At 42.9% G+C, this 6,656-nt stretch overlaps 1 pseudogene; it reads right to left on the bottom strand.

Annotated features, from left to right (window-relative positions):
* The window catches only part of LOC102813980, a 38,905-nt pseudogene that overhangs the window by 15,190 nt on the left and 17,059 nt on the right, over positions 1-6,656 (bottom strand).

Below are 6,656 nucleotides of genomic sequence, written 5' to 3'. Positions count from 1 at the left end.
TGAGCGCAGCTTCTCCACCTTGGCCCTGGCTGTCCTCTCTGCTTCTAGTTCCTCCTCCAGCTCCTCGATGCGTGCCTGAGTCAGGACATGAAGGGCTCAGATCCACTGTCCACTGTCTCTCCAGAGTACTGAGACTCCTGTCTCAAGCACTCAGGTTCATGAGGTTCTAAACTGGAGGCGATTTTATCCCTCAGAGGGTATTTAACAACATGGGAGACTTTTTGGCGGTCATTTTGGGTTCATTGTTGCTAGCATTTAGTGGGTAGAGGTCAGGGAGACTGCTAAGCATCCTACAAAGCACAGGACAGGTCCTATAACCTACTGACTAGCCCAAAATGGTAATCGTGCTGAGGTAGAGAAACCTTGCTCTAAAACATTAATGTACAGACCTCACATGCAATACAGGATCTCTGAAGTCTGAATCAAAAAGAGAATTTTCCCCATTAACCTCCTCAAAAACGATTGCAGATATTTCAAAGCTTACTAAAAGATCTTGCTTAAAATAATCAACAAAACAGGACTTGAAATGAATAGGACAGCAAGGACATAGAAAATTATCTTAGAATAAAGAGAGAGAGTGTTTTCTAGAGGGAAAATGGTAGTAATTGCCAATTCTGATATATGGACTATAGACTTTGAAACTATAGATTTTAAAACATTGGCAATAATTCTGTTCTGATTTAATAATCAAGGGGATAACACATGATCTCATTAATACAACTAGAACTCTTAATTATCCAGAACTTCACTGGACTTGCCTTTTCGGAGAACTAGATAAGAGCAGACTCTGCCATTAGTAGGAAGCTGGTCAAAGCCAACCCTTCCAGGTATTCCAGAGGGCATCTCAGATCGTCTAAGCTTCTGTAGTCCTGAGATCCTGAGATCTTGGGAGACCCGGAATCTCAAAGATTCCAAAGATTCCCTAGACTCTGCTCTGACAATTGTAATTCAAAAAGTAGGTTCTTATAGTTTATAAGTATTTACAACAATATTCCTTGAAACAATCAAATGATATGATCATCTTAAACTAACTTGGACAAAGTTCAATTAACTATATTTCTTTCTCTTCAGGGATTGCTTTGTTTATACCTAGGGTTGACTTCCAGCTTGATGGTTCCTTTCTAGGCCAGGTGAGTGCTAGCAGAGAGACCTCCTCTTCATCATGTTCCTACCTTATTTTTATGGCTTTGGTCTAGGCACATTGGGGAATACTCTATCTCCCTTTTTGATCTGTTACCTGGCTAGCCAGGAGCAATGGGGAGAATTGGTGGAATTCCCTTCATATGTGTTAATGTGGGTTCTGGGAACAGGAAAGAAAGAGTCCTGTGTCTCTGCTCCCAGAATGGAGAAGGTGGAACTTATGTGCTTGAACAGGAACATAAAAGCTATCCTCTTAGAAGGAGCAGCCATAACCCATTGCCAAGATCTGGTTAAGGATAAGAGAATTGTTATTCTGGGTCTAAGAGCCCAAAGAAGTTATCCAGGCTCAAGCCCAGTGTCAAAGACACTGGGGGTATCCCAATATTCTGGCTAAAATTCAGAAGGGCACCCAAGAAAATTCAAGGCAGCTCCTGAGCTGCCCTCAGAAGAGTGGAATTGTGTTTATCTGTCACTTGTAGTCTGGGCCAAGTTTCCCAGTACCTAAAGGAGACTGGAACTCTACTAGTCACAGCCTGTTCAGAGAACGAGAAGACAAGGTCTTCAGCAGGTTGGCCACTAAGGTCATTATGTCCAGGTCTGGCTATGCAACTTCTTCAGTTATAAAATGAGATGACAGCACTTACATTACTGGACAAACAGGACTAAAAGCACATTATAGTTCAGGGTGCATTAAAGGGAAAGGAGACTATGGCTATTCATTTAATGTCCTCCTGCAGAGGAATGAGAAGGTCTTGACAAAAACGGAAAACACCCTGCTAGTGGCTGTCTATTCTGGGTTATATTAAAATGACATATAGATTTGACTTACAAAATTGTTTCATATGCTTTATCGCCTCTGATCCTCTGTGAGGCAGGTTTTATTAGCCTCATTTTACAACTGCAAAGAGAACCTGAGGCTTGGGGAGGTGAGTGACTTGCTCAGCATTGCAAGAGCTCACTCCGTAACCAGGTTAGTGGCTGGGGTTAGTATTCAGAAAGAGTATGAACTCTTCATTCTAAAGGAATATGCTCCTTGAAAGTTTTTCACTCTAGTGCAAAGGGAAAATCACCAAAGGAAAGGTTAAAGGAGAATTAAGCCCTTTATTTGTCCCCTGAGGCAAAGCACATCTCAGAAAGAGAAACCGTATTAGTAGATAAGATTCTCCCTCCTTTCTCCCAAATAAGCTTGCTGAAATCATACATTCTTGCTCCAATGAGAGGAGGCAAGAACGTATGATTTCAGCTTCTAAGTGCCTGGAATTCAGGGTTTAGGGGTCTTGGGGGCTGCCTAGAACCCATGATATTGTCTAGAACCCTGAGCAGTTCCTGTAGCTCTGGCCATCTGAAAGCTATTGAGTTACTCCTTGTCTGCACCAGAGAGAACTTCACCTGGTTTTCTTTCAGCTTCTTCTGCAGCTGAAGGGCCAGTGCCTGTTCATCTTCAATCTTACTGTTCTGCTGGTTAATGTCAAACTCCTTCCTGGAGGAGAAGAGTGGGTGTGACAGTTGGTCCTCCTTCCTTCAGACCCACTCTCTTCTCTTGCCTCAGGATAGCAGGACCAGCCACCCCCACGTGACTAGGCTCCTTATCCCCAGTGCCTAAGATAATGACCAGGTAGAGGTTCAGCACCCTGTGCCCTTAACCCAAGACCAGACACCTCCACTAGTCCCTCCTGGCCACCACTGGCTCCTACTTCTTGAGCTTTTCTTCCAGCTGCAGTTTGTCATTCTCCAGGTCCATGATACTCTCCTGAGTCAGCTTCAGGTCACCCTCAAGCTTCCGTTTTGCTCGCTCCAGGTCCATGCGTACCTTTTTCTCCTGCTCTAGCGATCCTTCCAGCTGATGGAGAGAAGAAAATGAGCAGGGTGTAGAAAACCTGAGATCCACAATACATCCTCCTCTGGACCCTTCTAAGTCCAGTGAAATTGAAAGTTGAACCAGCAGAGAACTCTCTACAAGCACAAAGGATTCAGAGACCCAGGCTAGTGATGAACTGTAGAAAGCAAAAAGCTGCTAGGGCTTTTAGAAGTTAGTTCTAAGGATCAGGAGCCCCTTAGTCACAGATGCCACCCACAAAGGCATGACTTGCACACAGAGAATAGTTCTTACTACTCACATCATCCACCTGCTGCTCCAGCTTGACCTTAGACTTGGTCAGTGTGTTGACCTTGTCCTCTTCTGCCTGAAGGTCATCTAGGGCCTGCTGGTGAGCCTCTTGCAGCGCTTTTTTCTCCTTGGTCAGCTTAGCAATGATCTCATCCAGCCCAGCCATCTCTTCTGACAGGTTCTTCACCTGCAGACCAAGACCCCCATTCTCATTAGGGTCAAAGGTCATCAGCCTGGTGACATCTATGGAGAAGTTCCAATGCCAAGGACCACACTTCTCTCAGGATCCCACGAGCGATCTGGCCTGAGCCAGAGTCAGCATGATTTGAGAATCCTGAAAAAGACCTGGGAGGGGAGCTGGAGGGAGCTGCCTTACCTTGTTTTCTGTTGCATGCTTCTCCTTCTCCACTTTGGCCAATGTCAACTCTAGGTCATCAATATCCTTCTTGAGCTCAGAGCATTCATCCTCCAGCTTGCGCTTCTTGGCAGTGAGCTCAGCATTCATCTCCTCCTCATCCTCCAGCCTCTCAGTCATCTCCTTCACCTTGGCTTCCAGTTGGATCTTGTTCTTGATCAGCTGGTCGCAGCGCTCCTCTGCATCATTAAGGTTGTCTTGTTCCTGGAGGAAGAGGACAAAGACAAGACCAGGGTCTTAAAGAGAATTGGAGCTCCTAGACTCTTAGTCCCTGGTGATAAGATGAGCTGTAAGCTGGAGGGATAGAGGGAAGAAATGTCTAGATAATCTTGTGACCTCACCGCCTGCACTTGGAGCTGTAGGTCATTTTTTTCCTGCAGCAGGGATACCATCTTCTCCTCCAGCTCCTTGCGGCGAGACTCAGACTTCTCCAGTGTGTCTTTGATGCGCCCAAACTCCTCTTTCATATTGGCCATTTCCTTCTCTGTCTCTGCACTCTTCAGCAGTGGTTTTATCTTGAAATAGAGCTTCATCCAGGGCCAGTTCTTGACCCCCATGAAGGCCCGAATGTTCCACTGGATTACCAGCAGGGCATCCCTGACAAGGAAACATGGAGGCAAGGAAAGGCACTATGAAAGAACATTTCCCAATTCTGGGACCAACTGGACTTGGTTCCTTACCCATTTTGATAAGTTTGTAGGCTTTTAGTTTGGATATTCACCCTTGTCCCCAAACATCACCACACTGAGCAAGGAATTGCTCAATAAATATTAATGGATCAGTCAATGAAAAGGTAGTATATACTTTCCCTATAGAGGTTTTGTAGTAATGGAAGCTATTGCCTAGAGAAGTCTGTTATCAGTGTTTCCAATCTCATGAAAACCTCAAACATGTTAAAAAATTATGTAATATTTTATAAATTTGAATAATGAATATATAAATTATGAAGCATAAACATAAAATGAATACCCATGAACCTACCACTCAAAACAAGAATTAGAACATTACCAGAGTTCAAATCTACCTATGTTGTTGTTTTTAAGTGCTGTAGAGTCAGTTCCAACCCATAGCAACCCTGTATAGGGTTTCCAAGGAGCGACTGGTGAGCTTGAACCGCTGACCCTACAGTTCAAACTGACCTTTCAGTCCAGCACATTAAACCATGGTGCCACACCAGGACTCCAAATTTACCTATAAGTTCCTCCTTATTCCCTAGTCCTCCTGTCTGCAAGAGATATCACTACACTGAATATTGTGCTTTCTTTTTTTTTCAACTTTTTCAACAAAATACTTTAACCACCATGTATGTATGTACCTTTAAACAGTGTATTGCTGGTATTTGTCATTTCTGAGCTTCATAGTAATGTCATACTGTTCATATCCCCTGTGGCTTGCTTTTTTTTTAACTCAATAATATATTTTCAAGTTTCAAAAATATTGTACAGGTAATCACTGGCTTAGGATGTATTCAAGGTACGATGAGCCAAAAAACCATGCAACCATCCATTGTTTTTCTCTTTTTTTTCTACTATGTTTTTCTCTTTTTTTTCAACGATGTATAGCATGTGTAGTTTCCTGATGTTATTATTATCAGATGTTCACTAGCATATGTTTATATGTAATGTTTCCAACCCCCAAAGACCAATAAATATCAGATTTATAAATATACTGATAATAAAAGGCAATAATAATGAAAATTAATATAAAAAAAGGTATTCAATTTATGTGAGAACCAATTTCTAACTTATAACAGAACCATCAGAACAGGGCCCCACTGTAAGTCAGTCTACCTGTATCATGTAATTGTAGTTCATTTCTATTCAGTGCTTTCTGATAATTCCATTGAGAGAATGTACTACTAATTTTTTCATTCCTCTGTTGATGGAAATTGGGCTATTTCCAAATTGTTCCTATTATGAACAACACTACTATGAAGATTCTGTTTAATGTGTCATGGTGTACCTGTGCATGAGTTTCTTTGTGGAATTGCACTCAGGAGTAGAATTTTAAGTGCATGCAAATAATCAGCTTTAAAAGAAAATGACAAAGTTGTTAAGTACCATCCAGTCAGTTCTAGCTCATAGAGACCCTGTACAGGGTTTCTGAGAAGTGGCTAGTAGGTTTGAACTGCCGACCTTGTGGTTTGCAATCCAGTGTTTATCCTACAGTTCCATACCAGGAGTTCAATGCTTATCTTAGGTGGCACTAATTTACACAGCCATATGCTGTGGATCAGACTTCTTAATTTTTAAAGTTAATTTAGTGTTTTAAAACTGTCTTTCACTAGAGTTTTAATTTATATTTTCCTATGGCAAATTTCTTTAAAAAAAAAAAAAAAGAATTAAAATGGAGACACAGAGTGATAAAGTATCTGATCCAGACTAGTTGTCAGTGTTGACTTCCTAAATCACTTCTACCTTTCCCATGCTTCCTCTCCCTCTTCACCTGCGCTCCACGATCTTCTTGAACTCAATGCGCATAATCTGGCCTCGGGATTGGGCCTGGATTCGAGTGATGATGCGGCCTAGCCTCTCATCCCGCATCTCCTCTAGCAATCCCAGTAGCCCTGCCTTGAAGAACACCTGCAGGCAAAGGGTAAATTCAAAGGAGAATTAGCCTTAGAGGAGGATATCCAGGTGGAGAGAGGGTGGGAGGCCCTAGCTGAGCTCCTAGGGAACATAACCATCCACATACCCTGAGTGACAACATAAACAAGAAAGACAGGAAGCTTGAAGACTGGTCCTTGGGTTGATACAAGAAACCAGGAATCTCCTGATCTCCCAGCTTCTTCACTCAATGTAGCTACACAACCTATAACGCCACTCTATGGGGCTCTAGACTCACCTTGGTGTGACCGAACTTGTACTGGCTATGATCGATGTCCAGGGAACCCAGCAGTTTCTCTGCTCCCTTCCTGCTGTCAATAAACTGCCCCTCTGGGATAGCAGCTGGGTTCAGGATGCGATACCTGGGGAGAGAAGTGCTCAGTCCTTC

This window comes from Chrysochloris asiatica, unplaced genomic scaffold, assembly GCF_000296735.1.
Source record: "Chrysochloris asiatica unplaced genomic scaffold, ChrAsi1.0 scaffold00017, whole genome shotgun sequence".
In the NCBI taxonomy this organism is placed as follows: domain Eukaryota; kingdom Metazoa; phylum Chordata; class Mammalia; order Afrosoricida; family Chrysochloridae; genus Chrysochloris; species Chrysochloris asiatica.
Note: the sequence above shows the minus strand (reverse complement) of the source record. Positions and strands in the feature narration are given on the sequence as shown.